At 42.8% G+C, this 15,681-nt stretch overlaps 1 protein-coding gene and 1 long non-coding RNA gene across 2 annotated transcripts in view; one reads left to right on the top strand and one right to left on the bottom strand.

Moving 5' to 3' along the window:
* LOC115084158 (highly reducing polyketide synthase PKS6-like) overlaps nucleotides 1-15,681 on the bottom strand; it is a 198,672-nt gene that overhangs the window by 9,155 nt on the left and 173,836 nt on the right. The gene's annotated exons all lie outside the window — the stretch shown is intronic.
* Nucleotides 11,594-14,092, top strand: LOC115084159. The gene is made up of 3 exons (XR_003854485.1): nucleotides 11,594-11,630; nucleotides 13,557-13,715; nucleotides 14,038-14,092. It is a non-coding gene; the product is annotated as an uncharacterized LOC115084159 (long non-coding RNA).

Genomic DNA, 15,681 nt, shown 5'->3' on the forward strand with positions numbered 1-15,681 from the left:
CCGGCTGGTCCAGGAGGCCATCGAGAAAGCGATGCAAAGGTTCCAACCTCCACCGGCACCGTCTCCGGCACCGATTCCGGCACCGCCTCCGGCACCAACTCCGCCACCGAGGAGGGAACCGTCCACCGAGCCTTTGGTGGAAGCGCTAGCACCGCTACTACACTGCATGGAGGCACTTGTACATGCCCTTCCATCGATGATTCCAGTAGCACTGACAGCGCCACCGTCTCCGACAGGATTCTCATCGGCGGGAGAAACACCGTTCCTGATTCCCCCTTCCGGGGTGGTCCCATCGGTGCCTTCTCGTATATCTCCACCGATTTATCCTTCGGCTCCATCGATTCCAAGACCGGCACCGACTCCATCGGCAGCACCGAAGCCCTCGATGCCATTCCCAGTACCACTTGCAGCACCGGTTCCTTCAAGGTTTCCTTCGATGCCTTCGGATCCTCAACCAGGTCCGTCAGGGCTTCAACCCCCAAGTGATCCCTACGATACCTGGGGTGATGATACATCTTCTGACACAGATTTACCATCACCACCTTCTCCTACAGAGAGTAGAAAAAGATCTCCTCCAGAGGATCTCTCCTTTATTAATTTTGTAAAGGAGATGTCCGAAATTGTACCTTTTCAGCTGCAATCTGAGACTGATGACAGACACCAGATGATGGAACTGCTCCAATTTTTGGATGCTCCAAAAATCATCGCTTCCATCCCCATTCACCAGGTGTTTCTCGATCTCTTAAAGAAAAACTGGGAATCTCCTTCATCTGTGTCACCAGTTAACAAGAAAGCTGACTCCACATACCTCGTCCAGTCAGCACCAGGCTTTCAAAAGCCTCAACTGGATCATCGCTCTGTTGTGGTTGAGTCTGCGCAAAGAAAGGCCAAGCGTCTAAAGCCACACTCTTCCACTCCACCTGTCAAGGACAATAAATTCCTGGATAGTGTGGGACGGAAAGTGTACCATGGAGCTATGTTGATTTCCCGCATAGCTTCATATCAACTTTACATGACTCAATATAACAGAGCCATCCTTAAACAGATGCAAGATTTCGCTGACACATTACCGGACCAATACCAGCCACAGCTTCAAGCCCTTCTTAACAAAGGGTTTGAGGCGGGGAAGCACGAGATCAGAACGGCTTACGATATCTTCGATGCTTCCACAAAAGTTTCAGCTACTGCCATCTCGGCCAGACGTTGGGCTTGGTTAAAGTCATCCAACCTTCGCCCAGAGGTCCAGGATCGTTTAGCGGATTTACCCTGCTTAGGGGACAATTTGTTTGGAGAACAAATTCAGCAAATTGTAGCTGAATTAAAGGATCACCACGAGACATTGAAACAACTTTCCTCTGTTCCGTCTGAGGTTTCCTCCAAACAACCACTTAAGAAGGACTCTAAAAAGTCGTTCTTTCGGCCACGTCGTTACTATCCTCCATCGGCCAGGCCTCGTCCAGCTCGATCCTCTACCAGACCTCAGCCACGTCAGCCTAGGAAACAAAGGCCTACTGTAGCCCCTCCTCCTGGGCCTGCAGCTGGCCTTTGACTCCCCTGTAGGGAGCACATGCCAAACCCCTCTTCCAGACATCCCTGTAGGAGGTCGACTGTACCATTTTTTACAAGCTTGGTTGCAGATCACCTCAGATCAGTGGGTATTAGCAATTATCGCACAGGGTTACCACCTCAACTTCATAACTCTTCCGACAGACTCCCCGCCTCTTCAAGCGTGGAGTCTAACCACCCATTTGGCTCAATTACAACAGGAAGTATCTCTTCTTCTGCAATCAAATGCTATAGAACCCGTCCCTCCCTCTCAACGAGGGAAGGGGTTCTATTCCAGATACTTCCTAATACCAAAGAAATCAGGGGGACTACGTCCCATTTTGGACCTTCGAGCCCTCAACAAATACCTTCAAAAAGAAAAGTTCAAAATGGTAACCCTTGGCGCGCTGCTCCCTCTGCTACAAAGGGGGGATTGGCTGTGCTCTCTCGACCTCAAGGATGCTTATACCCACATTGCGATCACACAATCCCATCGCAAGTATCTGCGGTTTCTGGTAGGCCGCGACCATTATCAATACCGGGTACTACCTTTCAGTCTGGCATCTGCTCCACGAGTCTTTACCAAATGTCTCGTAGTGGTAGCAGCATTCCTAAGGAAGGAAGGTGTCCACGTCTACCCCTACCTGGACGATTGGCTAATCAGGGCCTCCACCCAACAGATTGCTCAATCCTCCCTAAAATTGACAATACAAACCCTCCATTCCTTTGGGTTTCTTGTCAATTACGAGAAATCTTGCTTAGTCCCATCTCAAACCTTATCCTTCATTGGAGCAGACTTGGACACCTTACAGGCAAAGGCCTACCTTCCGCTTCAACGGGTCCAAACTCTCATGTCCCTAGCTCGCCAGCTCCAGTCTCAAAACACTGCTACGGCTCGCCAATTCCTCATTCTCCTAGGACACATGGCATCCTCGGTTCAAGTCACTCCCATGACCCGACTAGCCATGAGAGTAACCCAATGGACTCTGCGACACCAATGGATTCAAGCTTTTCAGCCTCTGTCCTCCATAGTCACAGTTACACAAGCGATGCGCCTGTCTTTAACCTGGTGGACGACTCAGGTCAACCTCCTTCAAGGCTTACCTTTTCTCCCACCGGATCCGCAAGTAATCCTAACCACCGACGCTTCTCACATCGGTTGGGGAGCCCATGTGAACGACTTCCAAACCCAAGGGTTATGGTCAAAAGAGGAAGCCGAACACCAGATAAATTTCCTGGAACTTCGAGCAATCCGCTATGCGCTCCGAACTTTCAAAGATCATCTATTCCATCAGATAATCTTAATCCAGACGGACAACCAAGTGGCCATGTGGTACATAAACAAGCAGGGAGGCACAGGATCCTTCCTTCTGTGTCAGGAAGCTGCACAGATTTGGGCGGAAGCCCTCTCCCACTCTATGTACCTCAGGGCCACTTACCTGCCGGGAGTAGACAATGTATTGGCGGACCAGCTGAGCCGTGTCTTCCAACCACACGAGTGGTCACTCAACCCTCTCGTAGCGACCTCTCTGTTTCGGAAGTGGGGTTTTCCCCGCATAGACCTCTTTGCATCCCCTCAGAACCACAAAGTGGACAATTACTGCTCTCTCATTCGGAGCCAGCACTCTCGGCCGAGGGATGCGTTCTCCCTCAAGTGGGCAACCGGTCTGCTCTATGCATTCCCTCCACTTCCTCTTGTGTCAAAGACTCTCGTGAAGCTACGCCAGGACGGAGGAAGCATGATCCTGATAGCACCTTACTGGCCACGCCAAGTATGGTTTCCCATACTCCAGGATCTCTCCATCCGCAGGCACATTCCTCTGGGAAGGGACCCGCATCTGCTCACTCAAAACGACGGATGCCTCCTCCATCCCAACCTCCAAGCCTTGTTCCTGACGGCATGGATGTTGAAAGGTTAGTCCTTCAACCATTTAACCTTTCAGATTCCGTTTCTCGGGTCCTGATAGCTTCACGAAAGCCTTCCACAAGAAGATCTTACTCATACAAATGGAAAAGGTACACATCATGGTGCACTTCTCAGTCCCTTGATCCCCTTTCCTGTCCAATCTCGAAATTCTTGGACTATTTATGGCATCTCTCTGAATCAGGTCTTAAAACCTCTTCTATAAGAATGCATGTCAGTGCGGTAGTCGCCTTCCATAAAGGTATTGGGGGTAGTCCTATTTCAGTACAACCCCTGGTAACACGCTTTCTTAAGGGCTTGCTCCATCTGAAGCCACCCTTGCGTCCTCCGGCCCCATCCTGGGACCTTAACCTGGTTCTTGGTCGTCTAATGAAACCACCTTTCGAACCTCTGCACTCCTGTGCCTTGAAATATCTCACTTGGAAAGTGTTATTCCTTTTAGCTGTTACTTCAGCTCACAGGGTTAGTGAATTACAGGCCCTAGTTACCTATCCGCCTTACACTAAGCTCCTGCAGGACCGGGCGGTACTTCGCACTCACCCTAAATTTTTGCCTAAGGTAGTTTCGGAATTTCATATCAATCAATCTATCGTGCTACCTATCTTTTTTCCCAGGCCCCACTCCAACTCTGGAGAACAGACCCTGCATACCCTAGACTGTAAACGGGCTCTAGCTTTTTACCTAGACCGCACAGTTTCTCACAGAAAGAGCACACAATTATTCGTCTCTTTCCATCCTAACAAGTTAGGACAACCTGTGGGTAAGCAGGCTCTTTCCTCCTGGTTGGCGGACTGCATTGTTTTCTGCTATGAGCAAGCTGGCATCCCTTTTCAAGACCGTGTTAAAGCACACTCTGTGAGGGCCATGGCGACGTCAGTGGCACACCTTCGATCGGTGCCGCTTCCGGACATCTGCAAAGCTGCAACCTGGAGTTCCCTCCATACATTTGCAGCCCATTATTGTTTGGACAAAGCTGGAAGACAGGACTCCATCTTCGGCCAATCTGTCTTGCGTAACCTTTTTCCAACCTGATGTACCAACACCCTTCCACCTGCCCGGTAGGGTGCGGATGCCCTTTCCCAAATTACACCCCAGTTGTTGTGCCTCTTGCACGCCGTTGGGTGCATTTGGTGCAAGTCGGGACATCCTCAGCTCGGTACTCACCCATTTGTGAGGACAACCATCCTGCTTGTCCTGTGAGAAAGCAAATGTTGCTTACCTGATGTAACAGGTGTTCTCACAGGACAGCAGGATGTTAGTCCTCACGAAACCCGCCCGCCACCCCGCGGTGTTGGGTTTGTTTTGTTTTTGCTTTTTAGGCACTGCCTGTAGCTTTGAAAATCAGACTGAAGGGAGACCCCTGCTGGCTGCAGGGTCAGTGCCTTGCTGGGCATGCCCAGTAGGGGCCAGTCAAAGTTCTGTTTAAACTTTGACAGAAGTTTTCCGTGGTGGGCTCCATCCTCGATGTCACCCATTTGTGAGGACTAACATCCTGCTGTCCTGTGAGAACACCTGTTACATCAGGTAAGCAACATTTGCTATCACACATGTAACTTGTGCGATAACAGCCTATCCCAAAATGATGAATGACCTGGTGAGTAAGGTGGCTAATTTCAGTGAAATTTAAGGGCCCAAGGGGTACATTTCCAAAGGGTTTATGCTACCAACTTTTGATTTTAGTTCCCTAAATTGGCCCTTTTGAAAAAGTACAAGGACTATGTGTGCAAATTTATGGGCCTAAAAATTGAGGGGTTATGGGAACTGAGTTGGGGGAGTAGAAAGGTTAGATGCCTAACACAAACTTTCAGCACTAAGCCCTTAATTTAGGATCCTAACTCTACGACGGTATATAAAAAAAACACCTAGGTAGGCAAATGAATAGTAGATCTAAATCTTAGGTACCTAAGTGTCCTAAATTTAGTGGCTCAGATTTCTTAATATTGGCCTGCTAATGTTGCTGGGCTTCTAAATTTTGGGGCCCTGAAAAGTGAGTGGCCATGGAAGCAAAATTAGGGCAGAGACAAAAGTTAGGTGCTTAGCACTGATTTTCAGCACTAGGCATGTAACTTAAGATCCAAAATCTAGGCAAATTAACAGCAGTTCTAAATTTAGAACCCTAAGGTTCAGATACATAAATGTAGGTGAATTTTCAGCCAAATATTTAGGCCCTTGTGTTTGAATGAAAATAGGCACTGACAACCAGTCCTATATGCTGAATTTATTGTTATACAGGTTTGATGCAAGAAAATGAAGTCATGAGGGAAAGAAAGCTGAGCATGCTCAGTTTAGAGCACACTCACTCTTTTTTTTATCAGCCCAAAATCAATGCATTTCAAAAGTAGCCTTCAGCATCCAGATGCACCCTCATGCCGCCTTCAGCATAGATCCATCATTCTCAGGTTCTAACCGTGTGCTCTCCAGAAAGAGCTAACCCCACACAGGAAGTGTCATAGGGGCCATGGAGTCAGAAAGATCCAACTTTTTACTTTCTAAATGCCAAATAGTTTTCTTCCTGCCTAATCCCAGTAGGTAATTTGTTTTACACTGTGGAGGCAATAATAGAAAAAGCTCTTGTTTGACACTGTGCTTGCCTTACTTCTTACACTAAGGGACCTCTAATTAGGTCCCCTGACTAGATCTGAGTGCCCTTGCTGGAACATACTATTTAATCTTTTTCATAGGTTTTCTGGACCCCACTCAGGAACCTAAAAGTCATGGTAAGCTTAAACATAGCCCTAACTCTTATGGGGAGCCAATGCACTTGGTGCAGAACTGGGGTAACATATTCTTATCTAGGCTTAACCTAGTATCACTTGCACAATTAGGGGTGCGTGAGGTTCCTGGCGCGCACACATAGACGCGTGGATTTTTTAACATGTGCTTGCTAGTGCACGCATGTTATAAAATCCATGGGCCGCATGCACAAGTGCACCGTATTTTATAATCCACGCGCGCATGTGCAGGCAGTGCGTGCAGGAGGGGATTTTAGTAAATTACATGTGGCGATGAAATTAGGCTTTCCCCCGATCCCTCCCAGTCCGCTCCAATTAACGAGCAGACTGAGAGGGAACTTCCCCACCCCTTACCTAAACTCCCTTACTCTTCCCCTCTCCTCCCTCTCCTCCCTCTCCTCCCCATCCTCTAAACCGTTCCTATCCTATTTTTTTGTTTGTTTTTCAATTTACTTCAGGGCTGGAGCTGAAGTAAGTTGCGCACACCAGCTGGCTACCAGAGCATGAGTCATTGGAACAGCAAACAGTGGTGCTGTCCCAGCCCGCCCCTGCCCCTTTGTAAGGGCCCGGCACTTGTGCTCATATTGGCAGTTACACGCATGGCCAGGCCCTTTTCAAAATGCGCACAGTGTGCACAGGGCCCAACCACGAGCGTAATTGCTGGAATTTGCACGCATGGCCGATTTAAAATTCAGCCATTACTTTTTAACCATCTGCAGTTTTTGTGTTAACTTGAGTAGTAGGCCAGTGTTTAAAGTATTGCAATAATCTAATTGTGATACAATCCATAAGTGCATTACTGACCTAAATGCCTTATTGTCCAGATAATAGCACAGTTTTTTATCATTCATAATATAACCCAGCCTTAAGATGAAATCAGTTATCTATAAGTTTCCCCTATCACAGTGCCCAAATTCTTCTTTAAATGGCCTATGTACATTTAAAGAAGAAATGACACTACCTCTCCATATTATAACAATAACAATCATGACAGGTTTCCCTGGAGGTAGGGGACAGAGGCTGGCACATATTTTTTTTATTAGATTTAAAACTATAAAGTAAATTTAAATTTAATGAAGATAATCACACTTACACAATAATTAAAGGTTTTATTTTAAAGTTTTAACAAATTATTTAATAAATAATTTTAAATATTTTCTAATTTACTTTATCACAAAGGAATCTTTAAATAGTTTCCAAATTAATCTATCCCTTTCTTTTGTTTTCAGGAATATCTCTAAAAGATATTTTTAAAAAGGTGTGTGTGTGTGTGTGGGGGGGGGGGGTCAAGAAGATATTCAGAGGGGCTCAAGGAGGCACAATTTTCTTTTTTTTGTTTGTTTGTTTTGAGGGTTTTATGTTTCCAATTTCATAAAGAATCCAAACCAAAATAAATATTAAACAAATCAAAACCCGAACTCCTGCCACCAAAAAATGAAATTTCAGGGGCTACTCACTCCTGGTAAGTATAGAGGGAGGAAATGGAGGACTAGGGGATGAGTGAGAGACAAAAGGGGAACATAGGCTGGGGAAGGTGTGAGAAATGTGGAGTGGGAAAAGAGATGGGATAAAAGTAGGAGTTAGAAAACTGGTAGGTAGGTGAGAGATGTGTAGAGAGCCTAAATGATCTCTACAAAGAGGATTGTTCCATTTTACTAGGGGGGACAGAAGTAGCTTATTGTGGGTTTTAGCTCCCTCATTTGGGAACCTGAAATGGTGAGTTTTTTCAGAGTATATAAACCACTGCCATCATTTTAGGGTGTGGACTTTTTAGTTAATCCTTGTAGCAGCAACAGGTCACTATGTTGTCCACTGCTTTTCTTAGTAAAGGAGCCTTGGGTCTCTAAGGGAGAGTTCTGGGTATATGAAAGCAGATAAAGTGCCTTTGCCTAACCTTACTATGTCTTTTTGGAAACCTATTGTTTTGGAGGAGGAAGTTGTGCCACCCTTTCTTTCTCTATTTCTGTTTCCCTTTCTTAAGACTTTTATTTTTCCAACATGCCTGAGTACAATAAGGACCAGGGGCTCAGTGTATGCCATCTAAGAAGAGTGGTGTCTCTCAACCACAGAGCATGGATGGACTATCATTAGTACTGTTGGAGGAATGAACCTGGGCCAAAGAATCTGATAACTTTGAAAAATACAAGACAAACTTCTACAACCTCTGTTACTCTTAATAAACCATTTAAGTCACAATGCAAAACACGTCATCTAGGACCTTCATAAATGAAAGGGCGAGGTGCTCAATTCTTGTTCTAATGGCACACTATTCAATTATGTGCCCAAAGTTTAGTCATTGGTCCATATCATTAAATGTCACTTTCTTTTATGTTCTCTTTTTTTTTTTTTAACTTTTTTTGTTTGCAAGTAAAGCAGTCTTACAACAAAATGAAAAATCATTAAAACAATCTTCATAAAGGATTTCACCCAGAACTTCCATGATATAGTCCGTGTTTCAAAACACAAGTCTCCTGCGTTAGGAGGACATTCCAGACCATCAGCATTTTTGTAAAGGCAACAAACACATGTGCATTTAAATCTTTACTCTGTCCAATCAATTTCTTACATGTGTCCTTCTTTGATTGCAAAAACTGATTGTATTGTAGCCAAAATAATGCAATCTCCCTGATTGTCTACTCTGTGAACTGATACTAATCAACAATTATAAAAAATTATACAAATATATACCATTCTACTTCAGAATTTAAACCTACAGATTGAATAGTGTTCTTCATGTCAATTTAACAAAGCTTCTCTGTTGCCTTCTTGCCAAGAAACTTGTACCTGCTAAATCACCAACCATTAGAGATCTGAAAACAATCGACATAATGTTGTACAACTGGTGCATGTAACTTACATGTGGTAAAAGAACTGAAATGTTCATTGAGTTGTATTTTAATGGTGCATTTCATGTGCCCAACATTTAAGAAGAACATACAATGGCATATAAGGGCATATTTTACCCATGAGGCCAAACAATCAGTGTGTTGTCTAAATTTGTTGATGCATTCCTTTAGTGGCATGATGCATTCAGGGCTTGTAATGGCTTGTACACAATGTGAACCACATTTAAAATGACTTGGGATCAGTACCATTAATGCAATTTGAGTGACAAACTTTATCTTTCTGCTTCTAGTAAAAGTGAAAAAAGTAATTGCTTGAAAGCTGAGTGCCAAAACAATATATGCCAATGTTTTTTGATGATATTCACAACAGATCTAGATTTTTCTGAGTGCTTCAATACGTATTTCAAACGCTGTGACTCCCTATGAGCTTCAGTATGCCATGCCTCCCTGCATCCAGTTCCAGACTTCAGTTTTACACCTACCTGAGCAAGGCAAAAGCAGAAGGCTTGGAAAGCCATAGAGCCAAAGCTGGAACAGAAGGCTTAGGAAGCCAAAGAGCAGAACTTGGAACAAGAAGGCTTAGGAATGCCACAGAGCATTCAGAAACATTGGGCCAAGCAGGGAGCAGAGCAGAATCAACGACAAGGCCCTGAGCATAACCAGAAGTAGGATTTAATAGTCTGGACCCTGATGATTCATGGGATAGCAATGACTATGAGTGGAGAAAGGGAAAGAGCAGCTCCCCAAGGGCCTCTGGTGATTGGGAGGCTGCATGATTAGCAAAATCAAAACAGCTGGTGCTTTTAGAAACTGGTAGCCCTGTGTGAAGGGGGCCACCATCATGTATTTTCGCCTTTTCCCTTCTACATTTTTATTATGGGTTTTTTCCGCAATAAAAAATATCCCAGGCAAATGGCCAAGATATTTTATCAGGGAGGCACCAAATATCATGAGACACCCCCCACCCCTGATATATAGGCAGCCTAATATGAAGACTTTGGCTCAGACTTTGATAAAACGGAAAATGTCATAATGCCTCTGTATCACTCCATGGTGAGACCGCACCTTGAATACTGTGTACAATTCTGGTCGCCACATCTCAAAAAAGATATAATTGCGATGGAGAAGGTACAGAGAAGGGCTACCAAAATGATAAGGGGAATGGAACAACTCCCCTATGAGGAAAGACTAAAGAGGTTAGGACTTTTCAGCTTGGAGAAGAGACGACTGAGGGGGGATATGATAGAGGTGTTTAAAATCATGAGAGGTCTAGAACGGGTAGATGTGAATCGGTTATTTACTCTTTCGGATAGTAGAAAGACTAGGGGGCACTCCATGAAGTTAGCATGGGGCACATTTAAAACTAATCGGAGAAAGTTCTTTTTTACTCAACGCACAATTAAACTCTGGAATTTGTTGCCAGAGAATGTGGTTAGTGCAGTTAGTATAGCTGTGTTTAAAAAAGGATTGGATAAGTTCTTGGAGGAGAAGTCCATTACCTGCTATTAAATTCACTTAGAGAATAGCCACTGCCATTAGCAATAGTTACATGAAATATACTTAGTTTTTGGGTACTTGCCAGGTTCTTATGGCCTGGATTGGCCACTGTTGGAAACAGGATGCTGGGCTTGATGGACCCTTGGTCTGACCCAGTATGGCATTTTCTTATGTTCTTATGTTCTTATCCAGAATCCTTTGCTGTCTCTGCCTACCTGCAACTTCTGCAATACAAGAAACTCAGACTGAACTGAGCTTGAATGGCTTCTGGGAGACATCTGGAATGAATTCAGACCTTTTCAGATATGATGGAGGGTCATGAAGTCACAACGAAAATATGGACCAGGCCATGTTCTCACAGACTACTGTCTAGACTTGAGGGACCCAGTGTAACTGGAGAACCCCATGAGATTAGGAGTCTGATCAAAGGACTGGAACGAGTGATAGAACAAAGAACTACTAGGATAATTGACAGCCATCAGCAGACACGTGGGCCTAATTGGATCTCAATATGGGAGGTGGGACCAGGGTATTTTAGATATAGGTTGTCTGATTTGGACATAGGACACATGGTACCTGATACTCTATGAAGTCCTATAAGGGATCATTATATGTTTTACCTATAAAAAGTCAGCACTCACTGACAAACACTGAGACACGCAGGGAGAGCCTTTAGAAACATAAGGCTCCCACTCTATATCTTCCAGAGGTCTCATATGATTGGCTTTCAATATTAAATAATAAACTTAAATTGGTTTGTATTAAATTTGGCCTCTGTGTGTTCTTGGGGCAGCACTTTGAAGCTGATTTTTCAACATTTTGGCACCCCAGATGGGACCCTTTAATGCTGCGGCTGTTTGGAGATGGTGTGAGTTTGCTTAGTCCGGAGGAAGATACCCAGATCCGTCTGGATGGCTGTTTTTTCAGCAGCAGTAATTCTTAGGAAGCTTTCCTAGATGCCTGGCCACATTTGGTCTAGAGAATATGGTAATTCCCAAAAGCTTTTGGAGGGCTGATTCTTCAGCAGTAAATCCCGGAAGATGGTAATGCTTGCTTTGGCAAAAGACAGATCTGTGTTCGGTGTAGGTAAGTATTTCATACCTTGTAATTATAATTGTTTAGTTAGTAAGCTAGATTTTCTTTGGCCATTTGTACATAAAAGTGCTTAAATTGTTTTGTAGTATATACTGTTTCTGGTTCATATGCCTGTATAGTTGTTAATAGATTTGCACTGGAAATAATACACTAGGGTTTTAAAACAACAACAGTCATTTCTTTGTCCTCGGACATATGGCTGGGCAGTTTGGTGCCACAATAGTTTCATATTACAATTGCCCGGGAGCTGCGGAGTTACTTATGGAGTTCAGTTAACTTCTAGTACACAGAGGGCTAAACAGCGGCAGTTAGTCCTTTGTTCTAAGCTGTTGCCTGGCATGCATGCTGAGAGGTTGAGACTCACAGCAGTTTCAACAGGAGAAAGAGGGAATTAAGTAAATTTCAAAGTTGTTTGTATGTGAACATAGACGCAGTGGGTAAGTTTGAAAGTTATAATTAGCCCGATGAGGAGTTACGGTTATGGAGACATGTGTTGCTTTCTACAGAAAGGGGATTTTAATTAGAGGATTGTTTACAAAAGTTGGGTTTAATCTGCTCTCTAAAAGTGCAGTGCTTTTAACCTGAATGGCAGGAGTCCTCGTTGTGTGCTGACTGGATACTGTAGTTTTCAGCTGTCTGTTGTTCCATGTGATTAGAGGTATAAAGATGCATTACATTTCTTTCAGTCCATGAGATTTATTTCTATAAGTTCATACATGAGTTTGCTTTGTTATTAAGGTGCTTATCTTAGCTGCATGTGTAAATTCGTCCTTTATTTCCATTTACTTTTTGTTGAATTTTTCTTTCATTACTGACTGTGCCATGAGGCTGTACTCAGTCTTCACAGTGTCCCTACTGTATTATAGCAGACATCCCAATTTAGTATGCTGGTGGTGCGGTATGAAGGGACATTTTTTGTAAGCATTTCGCTGTTTATCTAATGGCATTCTCTGTTCCCCGCGTTGTGTTATGCTTATGAAAAACTGTGTTTATTTCAAGCAATAGGGAGACTCCATTTTATTGAATCAGGGAATGCAGAAATTGAAATGTTATTACTGGAAGTTGTTTGAAAGTACGTGGAAGTGAATCTTATGGCATGAGTGGTGACATGGTAATGTTAAAGAGAGAATTGAGATTTATTTTTATGCTGGATGCGGGTGTGTAAAGTGATTTGTCAGTAAATTAACTATGCGTTACAGTGTAAAAGTAAAATAGGCAGATTGCTGTTTGGCGGGAGATTCGGAATGTCTTTGTTCGAGTAGAGAAAAATAAAATGTGAGTCAGTTGCATTTAAAAAACAAACAAACCCTGCACCGTGGGTTTGCTTTTAAAATGCCTTGCTGAGCTTTATTGTAGTGAGCAAATTATGTTTTATGGTTTTGGTAAGTTAGAGACTGACTGTGGCAAGTTAAATGTGTTAGAGTGAGGAAAGTAGATTGAAGATAAAAAAAAGAACTTATATGCATACAATCCAGGCTGCAGTATTTGTTAATTAAAGAATTTATGTTATATATCTGAGAGGAGAAATAGTTTGTGGGACAGTAAATAGCAGTATTTGTTAGTGCCCGCAATGCATCGTAAGCTGGTGTTTGAAAAAAAAAAAAAAAAAGGGAAATCCCTCATATACAGTTTTAGATCTTAGCTAATGCATATTAATGTAGGGCACTGTTATGTGTTACTTGTGTGATGTTGAAAATGAAGAATGAATGAATGCATGCCTTTATGTAACTGGTTCAGTGAAATATATGTTTTTATGTAATGTCTGAGTATTTAATTTGTTTGTGGTTTGGACTATTGCACGCTGCTTTGACATAATGTGGGAATATTATGCAGATGTAGGGATTAATAGATGCAGGGAGTCCATGAAATGATGGAATTTTCTTATTGATTAATTTGAGTTGTTGTACTTTTACCTAGGCTCTAATTCATAAATATGCATCTAACCTAATAAGGAGTTGAAAGACTCTGCTCCGATGTCAGCACTGAACCCTACTGAGAGAACTGTATACGCACTGATTGGTGCCTCTGCACAAGTTGTCTTCTATCTTATTCTTTCTTCTACAGCCTGCACCTAAGGTAATCACTTTGCTGGTCTTTAATATCTCAATATCCTATTCCCTTTTTATTATGATTTCTTTCTTGTAACCCTTTTTGAACATTGCTTCCTGTAACACTATCTATTAGGTTTTACCTAGAGTTTGTTTACACCCTCTCACTAATGTTTCCTGGTAGTGTGGCCTTTGGTGCTTATGATGAGATTGTCCTCCTTGAAAAAATGCACCCCTTATACATGATGCTCACTGTCATAGGGATATGAAACTATTCTATTACTATATCTTTTTGCATACTAATTGCTCATTGTTCTTTTCATCCTTATCTTGGCTCCAATACTATGTAGAACATAAGAACATAAGAACATAAGAAAATGCCATACTGGGTCAGACCAAGAGTCCATCAAGCCAAGCATCCTGTTTCCAACAGTGGCCAATCCAGGCCATAAGAACCTGGCAAGTACCCAAAAACTAAGTCTATTCCATGTAACCATTGCTAATGGCAGTGGCTATTCTCTAAGTGAACTTAATAGCAGGTAATGGACTTCTCCTCCAAGAACTTATCCAATCCTTTTTTAAACACAGCTATATTAACTGCACTAACCACATCCTCTGGCAACAAATTCTAGAGTTTAATTGTGCGTTGAGTAAAAAAGAACTTTCTCCGATTAGTTTTAAATGTGCCCCATGCTAACTTCATGGAGTGCCCCCTAGTCTTTCTACTATCTGAAAGAGTAAATAACCGATTCACATCTACCCGTTCTAGACCGCTCATGATTTTAAACACCTCTATCATATCCCCCCTCAGTCGTCTCTTCTCCAAGCTGAAAAGTCCTAACCTCTTTAGTCTTTCCTCATAGGGGAGTTGTTCCAGTCCCCTTATCATTTTGGTAGCCCTTCTCTGTACCTTCTCCATTGCAATTATATCTTTTTTGAGATGCGGCGACCAGAATTGTACACAGTATTCAAGGTGCGGTCTCACCATGGAGCGATACAGAGGCATTATGACATTTTCCGTTTTATTCACCATTCCTTTTCTAATAATTTCCAACATTCTGTTTGCTTTTTTGACTGCCGCAGCAGACTGCACTGACGATTTCAATGTGTTATCCACTATGACACCTAGATCTCTTTCTTGGGTTGTAGCCCCTAATATGGAACCCAACATTGTGTAATTATAGCATGGGTTATTTTTCCCTATATGCAACACCTTGCACTTATCCACATTAAATTTCATCTGCCATTTGGATGCCCAATTTTCCAGTCTCACAAGGTCTTTCTGCAATTTATCACAATCTGCTTGTGATTTAACTACTCTGAACAATTTTGTGTCATCTGCAAATTTGATTATCTCACTCGCCGTATTTCTTTCCAGATCATTTATAAATATATTGAACAGTAAGGGTCCCAATACAGATCCCTGAGGCACTCCACTGTCCACTCCCTTCCACTGAGTAGTGCTTTGACCTACAAAATATTATATGTGATTTAAACATTTTTCCCATCCTGCTATACTATGTTTTTTTCCTTTTCTTTGTCCACTTATTACTTTCACTGTACCCTTTAAGAATGAAGTCTTCCTTCTGCCAGTTGTTTAGTTGTTTACACTGTTCTTCTGATATTTATGTAATATAAATTGAAGCTTAAGACTAATGTGATGATAATCTAGTTGTATTTGCAGAGCTGACTGACTTTTATTGTAACTTCAGCCTTAATGCTGCCATTTGCTGTCTGAAGACTGCTTGAATCTGTGAGTATCACGTACCTAATTTAGGGATCTAGAGGGACACATGCTTGACACACCCAACACAAACCAAAGGTTAGTGGCTAGAATATACCTATAGGCCTATTTGCCCTAGATTGTCTGCTGTCATCGCCTCTGATGCTTTGATGTGCCACTTATGCCATTTGAAGTGACACAAGAGGGAAATGATATATGGGCAGGCTAATATGAAGACTTTGGCTCAGATTTTGGTTCACTCAGCTTATCC

Source organism: Rhinatrema bivittatum, chromosome 2, assembly GCF_901001135.1.
Source record: "Rhinatrema bivittatum chromosome 2, aRhiBiv1.1, whole genome shotgun sequence".
Lineage (NCBI taxonomy): Eukaryota > Metazoa > Chordata > Amphibia > Gymnophiona > Rhinatrematidae > Rhinatrema > Rhinatrema bivittatum.